The sequence below is a fragment of the Topomyia yanbarensis genome, chromosome 1 (genome assembly GCF_030247195.1).
Source record: "Topomyia yanbarensis strain Yona2022 chromosome 1, ASM3024719v1, whole genome shotgun sequence".
Taxonomy (NCBI): domain Eukaryota; kingdom Metazoa; phylum Arthropoda; class Insecta; order Diptera; family Culicidae; genus Topomyia; species Topomyia yanbarensis.
In genome coordinates this window covers 217,055,669-217,068,647 of record NC_080670.1, presented here as the reverse complement: position 1 = coordinate 217,068,647, position 12,979 = coordinate 217,055,669, and the positions used below count along the sequence as shown (strand labels likewise).

The 12,979-nt window shown below is 39.1% G+C and overlaps 1 protein-coding gene across 5 annotated transcripts in view; it reads left to right on the top strand.

The window, feature by feature from the left end:
* Window positions 1–12,979, top strand: part of LOC131692995 (potassium voltage-gated channel protein Shaker) — a 234,920-nt gene that overhangs the window by 72,557 nt on the left and 149,384 nt on the right. The window lies entirely within an intron of this gene.

Here is a 12,979-nt window from a genome sequence, read left to right as displayed (position 1 = left end):
ACTATGTTTAAGACAGCTAAAAGAATCGCAACTCTTTAAACAAGCATCGTGGATCATTCCGTTTTTCAAGAGCCGATTCTATTCATCGCTTCGCGATTCACTCGCCCATCTCTAGTACTGTTGTTGTTTGAATGAGCATTGTGTACATTTTGTGGATTGAAATGTCTCACCTGACTACAATGGACAGACCATGAAAGGTTGTTTCAGGTCATTGACACCAAAACCGCTAGAAATTACAAGCCCGTGCGTGAAATGGACCAATTTTTGATACGTTTTGCCCATTACAAAGATATCCTTATTCAGCTCCAGCATATAGGGAATATGGTACTAGTACAATATGAATTTAAAACATTTTATTGAGCATGATAATGGCTAAAGCCTCTACCTACATATATGTAAGTTGATGCAGTCGAAGTATGATTACACGATCTGTCTCCGGGTATGCCCGATATCGCAATCCACAAATTCATACCGCAATACGGTGAAGTGTACTTCGCTGAAGACGAATCTTGGAACAATTTTTTTCTCGGGTCATCAGGATGCGGCTAAGCCGTCCCATTCCTTCCTACATGCCTCTGGAACCTGACACCCCTAGCACGCTGTGCAATTATGACCAACAAACTGTCACGAGTCAGTTCTGTAAACTTCCACGTCCGTAATCAGTATAGCCTAAGCTCTTATATCCTAAGGTTGCACTCCGTATTGAAAATGAAACCATAAACCAATGAACCGTAATTCCTTTTCATGCAGCAAGAAACGCTAGAATCGGAACTGATTCATTTTGAGAGGAATTGACTAACACAATATCGATTGATTTCAAGGCATGCCAGATTTGCCCATCTGTTGGCGAAGTCGAATATTTATTGAGAAACAAAACGTGGAATTTTTCGAAGCTCAAAGCCAACTGCGTTCAGTTTCATCACATCAGGAACGATGTACTACCAACTATCGGCAGATGGCTGATAGCATTCAGTAGCCTTCAGTCTAACTATCAAGTGTCATCAATAGACTCGCATGGAGGCGTGAGATAAAAGACTTGTAAGAACTATTATTTCACCGTTTAACGACCGACTAACGCTGTAATATGTAGCATATGAAAATTTTAAATGTTGCGATGAGTGAGGTATATTTTCCATGAACAAACATCGACTTCTTTTTTCTTGAATGCACTCATGTACTGCACAGTATGTAGTATCTGTAGCTTATCTTAGATTTTTTTTCTCACCACCTGATTCTAATGTTGTATAAAGGCACAATGTCACATCAGGCCAAAATATTGTAGGACTGCATTGTTGTCTAAAAATAGGCGGTTCTCATTTTTGAAGGCGCGCTGTGGCAAATTTTCTGCTTTACAATCTCAGCGGGGACAAAATCTGGCTTTGTTTGCTGCAGCTACAGTTTTCTTGCCAGACCAAATATTTCTCGATCAATTTCGAAATGTTGCTTGTTTATCAACCATCTCTTAATGAAGATTGACATCCAAAGCTGTTTTTGTCCATTGTCTTGTGACAGAAATTTTTCTCTTGAAATCATGTGCAAAAATTTCATGTTGCAAGTTGGTGTTTTCTCAAATTTCCAAGCGTTGAAAGAAAAAAATGAGAGAAATAATTTTGCACAAAGAAATGACTATACCCATCATAGTCGGATATGAGAATCGCAAACGAGTCGAAAATGATCAAACGATCATGTGTGTGAACTTCAAAGAACGTTTGTTAAATTTCAGGAAGGCATTGAAGCGGTACAGTGAACAGGAAACCGCGTCAGTACGGCATGGAATTTTTTAAAAATAGGAACTGTTCGCAATACGGATCTAAATAAACTGGGGAAGTTTGCTTAGAGGACCGGATTATTCAACAAGCGAATTGAACCGTAAAGTCAAATATTACGCCCAAAACGCAGGCCTGAAAGAAGTATCATGATCTCGTAAAATTAATAGGATGCAATTAATAATGCACGATGAAACGCATGTCAAATTAGGCTTCAAATGGTTTCAGCAGCAGAAGGTTTATTTTGCCAGGAACTTCGGAAATGCTTCTAAGAAATCTAATTTTTTGTGAACAAGTAGGCCGGTAAGCTGATGATTTGGCAGGGAATCTGCAGTTGTGGCCGGAAGACTTAGATATAAATCACAACTAACAATATAAAGGCACAGTTATACTTCAACGAATGTCTAAAAAACCTTTATTGCTTATTACAACCTACCGGTGAGCCGTCAAGTTTCGGCTACTTGCCAAAGTGGTACCGCAGTGATGAAGTGGACGTCATTTAGAAAAGTATGTAACTCCCAAACTACCTAGAATTCCGCCCAACCGAATTATATTGGGGATTCATCAGAGCAAAACTGAAAAAGGATGGAAAATGCGCTAAGAGTGCTATTTCAATGCTACTGGAAAAAAGGAACCGGCGAGCTTCACACAAGTGATATATTTTAATTCTAATTCATTTTCTTTTACGCCGATGATCGGTGAAAGTTTTCTTCATCATAACTGACGATACATTTGTTCTCATTAGTATATTCTACAGTCATCAGCAGAAATTAGTTGTCCACTTATGATCCCACAAACATCCATATTTAACCCGAATGACCTATCGTGCTGAAACACGATCACCATAAACAACGAGGCGCCAGGTAAGCAGAATTTACCTTCAGACACAACAAACAGCATTTCCCTCGGGGGAAGAATTTCTCAAACGATCGCGATATCATTCTACACTCATCCCACACAACCAACGACAAATCGACGCGACGGTGTTGTCAAGTCAAGCGATACAATCGGTCGGTGGGTCACATCACCAATGGAGACATTTTCCACTCAGTACCTATTCACCAGTACCAGCGGATACTATCATCCACACCCCACCAATACCAACAATGCATTGTTCGAAATTTCGCGGCGTGATCGTGGTCAACCCTCTTCGGTCGTAGTGGTCTTCTTCACTGCCGCCGGGTTGTTGGTGGACGTGGACCAACAGCCGACTGCCGCCAGTGTCATACGAGCGAGCGTTTGCATGCAAGCTGTTTGAGAGACGATCGTTCGTTTTTTCTTCTATTTGATCGTGTCCTCTTAGTTGTCACTCGGAACCGTTGCCAACGTCGTTGTCGCCGTCGTTTGTTTGCTTCTTACAGCTCGCGCGAAATTGACGGGAATCGTCGTAGAAAAGTACTACCACCATTATCGAAAGGTATTGATCCACGGGATTTTGTTTTATTTTTGTCTGTGAGCAGTGTTTTTTCTAATTCTTCCGACATACACAAATTCGTGAGGTACTAAAATTGATCTCCATTCGAAAAGATTGAAGTGTTCGTATGCACTCGAGGGGAACAATTTTTCATTCCGAGGGTGACGGGTTGGGCCCAAAAAAGTGATGATCGTGAATGACGCGAAAGAGGATGACACCTAACTCGTAGAGGAAGTGGAGAAAGTGGGAAAGATGATCGATCATTAAGTCACCCGCCGTGGGAAAGTGTTCTAGCTATTTGAGTGGCCACGGTTAGCTTCGGTTGGCGATCGTTTTGTATATAGTAGGCCATTTGAAGTCTAACCCCACGCGGGTTGGCGCTTGCTGAGATTATTGAATGATGACACAAAGTGGATGGTTTTTCGCTCGCTTTCCCACAAGCTGGGTGGATCACATTCGCGTCAAGATCAAGTGTGTGGTTCGAAATCGCAGTAGTAGTCGTTGGAGATGTAAAAAAATAGCATATGAGCAGTCGGCTCGAAAGATGCGGGGAGTTGTCGAGCGTGAAAAGGTCGGTGCGTTGGATTACAGAGGGAATGGGGTGCGGGGGTGGAATCGCTATGTCGTTATACTGTCTCTAGGCCGCGAAGTGTGTGTTGAGTTTATTTTTACAGCCTAGGCTATTTTTTCGGCGGACAACGCACACAAAAACTGACGCGGTGGGTTCAGTGATTTATATGTTTTAAAAGAAATTTATCCTCAACAAAAATTTACAAACGAATTCATAGGTTAATTATATTTTACATATTGCCACAATAAAATATTTCACCAAACCCACCGTGTCGATAATCCCACGACAGCGAACGTGTTGTCCATGAAAATGCGGACAGGCGTGTAATACAAACGTCTTAGAGCACAAAACCAAAACACACAATTTCTAAATTGTTTCATTTTTTCCCTTGTGAAAATTGAGGAAGAATGCCCCGTCGCAAGCTGTAGCAATTTGCCGGCCAGCTGGTTCTCTATTGTTTACACCGTGAAGGCAAAATAGCTGAGTGGCCGCTGCTGATGCCGATGAAGATGGAAAGTGGAATCAACAAAGTGTAAACAGTGTGATCGGAAAGCAGATTTTGTTTTCATATTTGCGCAGTGCCAAATTGTCCAATCGAAGTGTAATCGATCAAAGGCGGCTGCGATTATGCCGTCCAGCAGTGGAATGTTGGCGTTGAAGTGTTTGCTCGAAGCGCAGAACATCTCCTTTGCTGAGTTGGCTGTGAAAAGGTTGTGGTGAGTGGGGGAAGGAGGCACAGAGTGAAGATTTTATTCACACCAAGTGTCATCATAGATGCGAGGTGCATTGTTTTGCACATTTCCCCCCCTGAGGGGTGCTCGAGTGGTTCTAGCAAACCAGTGCAACAAGTGGCTAGGCTTGTCGGTCTGAGCAGTAGTGCAGCGAAAATCATAGAATAATGTGACACAATTGTGAAAGTGGCCGGCGACGATGATTGCGTGAATGACAGCTAGAGAGAAAGTTGTGCACGGCCGGAAGTAGAGAAAAAGTGCAAAATTTCGTTAGAGTAAAAACAGTGCCTACTAGATTTATCAGAAAAAGAGCGGAAAATTCAGTGAACAAATCCATAGTCTCAAAAGTAATAATTGCTGTGTTAAACACACGGTTAGTTTGCCTGTTGTTGGATACAAGCAGTGGCAATCGAAGTGTGGAGGAAGAAGTTCCCAGAAAATCCTCGTGGTTGGCGATCAATGGATTATCCAAATGGCTTACATATCGACGCAACAGGGTGTTGTTTCGCAGGGCTTAAGGTAAGAGCAGAGTAAATTTTTCTGAGTTATTGTCACATTTTGGAAGTTTTTTTTATTTTGATAAATCGTTTGTTAACATGGGAACAGCTTTTTCCATGGTATATTTGGCAACCCTGCCGCCTATAAACACAGATTGTTGAAAACAAACGGTTGATCTTTTTTCCTAGATTCTTGTTTATACCAAGTACGAGTTGTACTTAAAAAATGGATGCAGATGTTTGTTTACTGTTTTTGCTATATTTTTTACGAAATAAATCAGTTTTATTATTGCACTTTTATTCAGATGCGGAAGCTTAACGGATTCCGGTATATCATTTCTTCGCATTATTAACATCACTGTTGTAGTATTGTTCTTCGCAATCCCGAAATTTTTACTCGGGGTTTTCAATGGTTAAAGGGTGTACAGTTAATTCGGTGATCAAGTCATTTAGTCCCCGGTTTAAATACTGGGATAACTTTTTTTACTTCCATACTAAAGGGTGTAGTAGCAATGCTCCCGGTACTCATGCAGAAACAGGTCTACAGGAAGAAGACAAATTTTGAAAAGAGACTTGAAGAGTTCAACTCGATTACAATTTGATTGAGTTTGACATAGCATTGTTTGCAGAGCGACAGAATTTTTTGCCTTTGAGGACAATAGGATTATCCTGTTTGAATTACCTACTAAAACTTAACCTCCTATATTAAAAAAATGTGATCAGCGCTCAACAAAGCTACTCTGTTTAATAGGTAGCTCTTGATAATATATGTTGAAAGTTCATAAAACAATTTCTTTGTATTAACATGCCCTACAAAATGGCAGTTCAAGTATTCGATAACTAATACTAGCCGGTAATAATCAATATCGCCACAATTTCTTAAACAGTAAGTTCCTTTTTCCGTTTTTTAACAACCTCTAACTGCTATTTCATAAATTTTTTCCAGTTACTGGACACAAAGTGAGCATACTACTAACACGATTTTTTTTTCATCCGCAGAAATTGCCAAGACACTCGCTTAGTAGCCGACCAGGATTCTACTCCGCATAATTAGATTTCTAATACGTCAAAGGATCTACCTACCTGTTTTGGATGTTCATTGGTCGGATTTTGCTAAAAAGTTCTTTAAAAAATCGTATTCCGCTGTGATAATATCACAATTCGAACACTGTTAGACTCAAACTAGGATAAATAATGGATTTTCATCGAAAGTTGCCTGATAGCAGATCTGGATATTACTCCGCACAAAAAGGATTCTGATACGAAAAAGGTAAGTGGCTTAGGGTGTTAATTCAATGGATTTTGTGAGGATCAACTGTACAGCTTCTCTATTGCATATTAATAATGTCAATTTGAGAACTAATGGACTAAAACTAGGATGAAGTGTCGAGTACTTCCAAATATTAGTGCTTTTTTTCTCGTTCGAACAACTATTTTACGAGTACCTGATTCATCCATATTAGAGCAATACTTTATTTTTTTCCGTTTTTTAAGAACCTCTAACTGCTATCCCATAAAATATTTCCAGTTACTGGAGCATGCTACTAACAAGATTTTTTTCATCCCCAGAAATTACCAAGACATTCGCTTAGTAGCCGACCGGGATTCCACTCCGCTCAATTCCATTTCTAATACGTCAAAGGATCTACCTACCCGTTTGGGATGTTCATTCATCGGATTTGGTTAAAAAGTTATTTCAAAAATACGTATTCCGTAGTGATAATATCACAATTCGAGCACTATTAGACTTAAACTAGGAAAAATAATGGATTTTCATCGAAAGTTGCCTGATAGCAGATCTGGATATTACTCCGCACAAAAAGGATTCTTATACGAAAAAGGTAAGTGGCTTAGGGTGTTAATTCAACGAATTTCATTAGGATCAACTTAAAAAAATTGTATTTCATAGTAATAACAATATGAGCATTGTTGGACTCAATCAAGGATATCTGTCGAGTTCTTCGAAAATTTAGTAGTTTTTTTTCTCGTCCGAACAAAGATTTTACGAGTATCTGATTCATCCATATCAGAGCAATACGCTGGTTCATGCATCATTTGTAAGATACACAATTCAAGACCATTAAAAAACTAGGAATTTTCTTTCAGCCTGTAGATAATTTCAAACACAAGCCATACATAACTTCGTCGTAAGCAACTTTTTCAAAAGCTTCATCGAACTACGCTTTTTAAATTTATCATAAATGCCGCAGAGAATGTGGCACGTTAGATTAACCGGGTCGAAGGATCCAATGGAGATCTATTAGATTCAATGCACGATTTTTTTCAGTGTAAGTGGAAATCCATCTTCTACGAGCAGAAATGTTGTCGGCGCTATTTGATAAACACTTGAGGATCTTGGTTGTTTTTCGTAGTCTGTTTATAATATTTATTGTCTTGTAGGTCTCAATTGTGATTATTTTCTCGATTTATGCTAGTGTTCTGCTCCTTTTTATTACTCGCTATCTTGCGGGCTACGATGGTAAATTTGTCTTTTGTGCTTTTCGTTGCTGAATTTGATCGAAGCAACTATTGCTTTGAACCTCATGCCGCACATGATTTGTGAGTAATAGATTCGTTATGTAGTCGAGTATGTGGGTTGATTCAATTGTTGTTTGGTCACCCCATCATCAATGTCCAACGCATCGAAGCTACTCAACGCAAATGCCTCGGTTGGCGGTGTACATCGTTACGCAAAATCTGCCGGATCAATCATTTTGAAATTTTACAGATCACTCGTTCACTCATTTCTCAGGTAACATGAGAGCCTTCCTGTTTTTGCAAATTTTCCTAGCATTGACAAAAAAAATAGATCCCCTAATTACTGTGCGTAATTTCAATATAATTGAACTAGTGGCATTTGATTTATGATGTATATTGCAAAACAAGTTTTTTCGAAGCGCGGTTTTTTGAAAGGTGGTGACTTACTGCCACTCGTCCTATTTTTCATAGTTTTAAATGGATATGTTGTAAAATTTAGTTAGACCGATGCTTTAATTACTCTATTTCAACTATTTTCCAAGCTATTGGTTTCACCTTAAAAGCAATAATTGAAACTACACCTGAAACCGTAAGAGAAAAATCGATAACGTTTAGTAGAAATACAATACAAACAACTCAGAACATGCGAACAACATAGCTACAATAATTAAGAAGCTATATTAAAATAAATTTTCAATTGATTATCGATCAACAACATTTCTAAATAGAAATGTGATAATATAATCGAATTTCATTTTGTTTTTTTTTGGGACCTGTTAATCCTTTTCGAAAGCTTCACTACATAAGCTCATTGTTCGACTTAACCCCATACGACGGTACTCAGGGGAACGATGGTCTGTTTTTCCCTCTGTTGGAGCATGACTGCTGTTCTTTAGTTCCAAAACGTGTAGTCAGTTCGCTGAAGCATTAATGTTTTCTTTTTACTCGCTGTAAAAACATGTTTTGACTAACGTTCCTACGTGATTGTTTTGGTGGAGCTATAGTCCGGTTACCTTGTAGTTTTGCTTTACCAGTTAGGGACCTCTTTCATTGCAGAGTTAAAAGTAACAATTTCCGTTCAGGTACATCGGGATAAGCGTAGGCTCGGTATAATTGACTACTTAAAATTACTTAAATTAATTTCAGATCATAAATATATGACTATCAACAATAGGCCCGGTTTGTCCAAACAAACCCATCTATTCACAGTTGCAAAACATCTTCGTCCGACCTACTGTTGTACTGTTTCTGGTTCCGACGCCTCTCTTTCCCACTCTAACAGCCTATAACCGGTTTGTTTGTTTGTTTGTCGGTGTTTGAAATAGTCTGCAGCGAGGTTGATTTGTCTATTTGCACTGACAGAGTGGTGGCACATTGGGTGCTTGCTTTGCTTCTTTGTGTGCTGAGAGAAGTGATCGGGCGGCACATCCGGATGCTATCGATTTTTCATGTCAGGCCCTCCACCCGCCGTCGCTGCAGGATGATCGAGGGGACCAGCAGCCTACAGTTCAGAGCAGTAGGCGTTGGATGCAGCTGCAGTGATGAGATTTCGCTTTCGGAAACGAGGAGTTCTCTCTCTCCCTTTATCTCACACACTCTCGCTTTCTGTGTTGAATTCTTCTATCGTGATCTGGTGGTGCAGTAGCTGCCAAAACGGGAGGCACAAATGGGTTGCGGTTAGGAGTGGGTGGGGCGGTAAGCTTTCAGGTTTGATTTGCGGTATCAATGTCGAACCTGTTTTAATATTTTACTTAATTTTATTTTAATTTTCGCTTTCGATTACGACATGAAAACCAATGAGGAATTTCGAACGGAAGAGTTTTGAAGTCATCTTCTTTGATGAAAATTATGTTCGGCGTGAGGAAATTGAATTTGTTGATGGTATCTCTTACCTAATGTGCAAATTTACCCATTCTACCAGCTAGAGATAAACATTCTCACGTCTGACAAAGCGATGAAGTAAATGACCTATGTTAGAGATCTAGTGCCAAGAATTCAGTTTACTGTTATTCATTTCATGCCCCTCATTTCGCCTTAATCAGAATCTTGCAATAACAATTTTCATCACATCCGAGTGTGCCATGGACGTCATCAGAACGACTATGTTTAAGAGTGCCTAAACGTATAATATCCGCTTGCATCACTATATTAACGTTTTCTGAAAGGGTCTGTGTTATCCAGTTCGTATAAAGTGTGACCATTTTCGGTAAATCCCGGCAGTTCAGAAGTTCCTCGTCTCTTAGTTGTGTTCTCATCATGCGGTGAGCCGGAAAATGTTACCGCTCGAAAGAAAATATTGCTCGTTATTAGTTTGGTCACGCTCATGTGGTCATAAACGAAGCGCTTCGGAAATTTTATTGACACCCGCCGCCGCCTACTGGCGTAAAATATTTTAGCGTATTGCAGTCACATGGGCACACTAGTTTGTTGGTTGTGCGCACAACAAACCAAAACAGGACCCGTGTGAACACAATTATGAGTGAATTTGCGTTTTGGTTTCCGGAAATGATTACAGTGTTCGGCAAAAAAATAAACTTAAGCGTGCTGAGAAAAAGATCTATTTTTTTCGAAAAGTAGCAGGAAAACGATGAAAAATGGTGTTTTTCGTTTGACTCTAGCAGGTCACAATTTCTGGCTCAGAAATTTCTTTTTGAAAAAGTTCGAAATCCATATACTAAGATTTTCAGATATTTCATGCTTAAGACATTTAGACTACCATTGGAAAACTTGACTTTGAAATCATGGCTCATTCTGAAATGCCAATTTTGAAATGCGAAAATCTAAAATTACGGGATTCTGAATTTGGGATTCAAATTCTAAACTACAGATTGATAGATTTTGTTGCTGAAATTTCGAATGCTGGATTATGAATCTGCGATTCCCTGATCTGGTGGTTCAGAGGGTAAGGCGATGGTGTAGTGCCTTAGTTCATGGGTTCGAGTCCCAGTCAGAAAGTCACTGGCATTAGGCCTGCAATTATCCTGTACACTAAGGATATTTTTAATATGGTTTACTGCACGGTTTTTTGGTACGAAAGTGGGATTAGGACGGTATTCGAAATTAACCAGATTTTATTGTACGGATTTAGTACAAAAGTCCTTTTGAATGCAAAATTCTTGCACAATTTTTGACAAGAATTTTTGCGTAAATTTTGCAAATAACACGATTTCTGCATTTATTTTAAGTCTAGTTGAATACAAAAGACTCAGAATTTTTTCTTTTGAATGCAAGATTATTTAGTGGTAGTGGAGTAGATGATAAATTTCCAAGCATGACACCATTTTGAAAACCAAGTTGGTGACTCCCGGTTGGAAATGTTTGGAAGGTTGGTTTTAGTAATACAACCATTATTAGTTCAGTGTCTGTCTACTAAGGTCCGAGTGAAGGATACCGAATCCTAACTGCAATAAAGGCAGAAATTGCTTTAGAGATTTGTCCTTGCAAATTTTCCCGTTGTCAGTTGTGCCACATCCGCAGATCGCTTGCCCGATAAAGATTTTTGGACAGTTTTGACAGCTTTCTATTCTACTTCCTGTACAGTTCAGGTTGTCTGTTTGGAGTTTAAGTTGCTCGATTAAAAAAATTCGGAAAAGGATCGCCTACGACTTTTGTGCACATTGCTAAGATCGTATTGTCTACCAAGAGGGCAGAGGTAATCTAGGTAACACTTTTTCTCTCCGGTTGAACGGTATCGGACGTGGTCGACGTCGATGTTGACTATCTTATGCAAAGGTGGAGTTAGTGAAACATTCATTGAAAATGATTTTCTCCTTCCATGAACTTTTTTTTCTTTGGCCCATTGTGCATTTTCACTGACTCGGTCAATCAGGAAGTGCAACCACAGGCAGTCTACCTAAGCTACTTCCTGTACAGTTTTCTCACACGAATTTCGTCATTTCGCTTTGTAATCTGATGCTCTTTGAACGTGTTAAATACATGGGATCAGGATTGGAACGGATATTTGGATATAGATTAAACTTTAGCAATATAATTTTACGGTATAAGCTACTCTCAATTTAAATTTCTGACAATTTTACTCGAGCTTTAAGGAGTCCATTTTTCGAAAACAGGTTTAACCATGAGTTTATGTCCATCCTCACTGTTGGGCCCCTGGTTTTGCAGATTGCGCAAAAACGGTACTGATTATTTGGGTTCTAGAGAACTCCGCTATACCACTTGGGCTTCAACATGATGTAAAACGTAGACCTGTGGCATTTACTCGAAAAACCCGTTCAGAAAATACCTATATCGGTGCGAGTGCGAGCGGCAAAGATTCTTCCTTTCCACCTTGCCAACACAATTTTTTGTAACTGATTAAATGTACGACAACTAGAAATAACGAAAACATAGATTTTGTAGCAGCTGTCGTTACTTGCGCCTAGATCTGTGACACACTCTTCGACCAGCGAACTAGCACATTATTGCGTTATTGGCATGGATGGCAATGAACGACAGTTAGGCAAAAAAGAAATTGCTCTATGAAAAATTCTCCGTATTTTGTTGTCATGCCGTGCGAACGTTGCACAGTGTATCAGAAAGCACGATTTAACGAGGGCTGTGATGTTTCGGCAAAAAAATCGTACTATATATTGACAACTTTGTTTTTGATCTAGATAAGTTAAAATTGGTCTAAATCAGTTTTTTCCTTTAATAGAAGTGCTCTAGTAAATACACTCAGGTTTTTACGGGTTTTTGTACGGTTTTTACGAGGGTTTTTAAGCGGATTCCGCATAAAAAAACCTCCGTAATTGGAAAATCCGCGTAAAAAATGCGATAATTCGAAAATCCGCGTAAAAACCGTGTTAATTCGAAAATCCGCGTAAGGAAGACCCTCAGCAAACGACTTTGAATATTTTTGGAAGTTTTTTTTGTGCGGATTTCTCAAAAACATTTTTTTGAATACAAAAGACACAAGATTTTCGGAAATATGTTAGAGACGGGTTTGGAAGACTCCTTACGGCCCGCACCTCAACAATATGGGTTTTTTTTCGGAATGGTTTTGACGAGTAAAAGCCAGAAATTAATTTTTGGCGCAATTTTTAAATCCAAGATGGCGACTTCAAGCTTAAAGAAATTCTCTACAACTCTATTAATATTGGTATATTCGGACCTTTGTCACTTACTCTTAAAGAACATTCCAAAAATATTCATTGATAAGGTTATAGAGAATTTCGTTAAACTTGGATCTTGGATTTCAAAATTGCGTCATTAATCAATTTCTGGCACCTACTCGTCAAGGCCATTCCTAAAATACCCATATTAACTGGGTTTTAGAGAATGTCGTTAAACCGGACTTGGATTTCAAACATAAATTTCTGGAACTTACTCGTCATTCCGAAAATTCCCATATTGCATGGATTATAACAAAATTCACAAAATCTGAAGACGCCATCTTGGATTTAAAATAGCGTCAAGAATCAATTTCTGACACCTACTCGTCAAGACTATTTCCAAAATACCCATATTGATTGAGTTATAGCAAATTTCGCAAAACCGGAAGTCGCCATTTTGGACATCAAAAT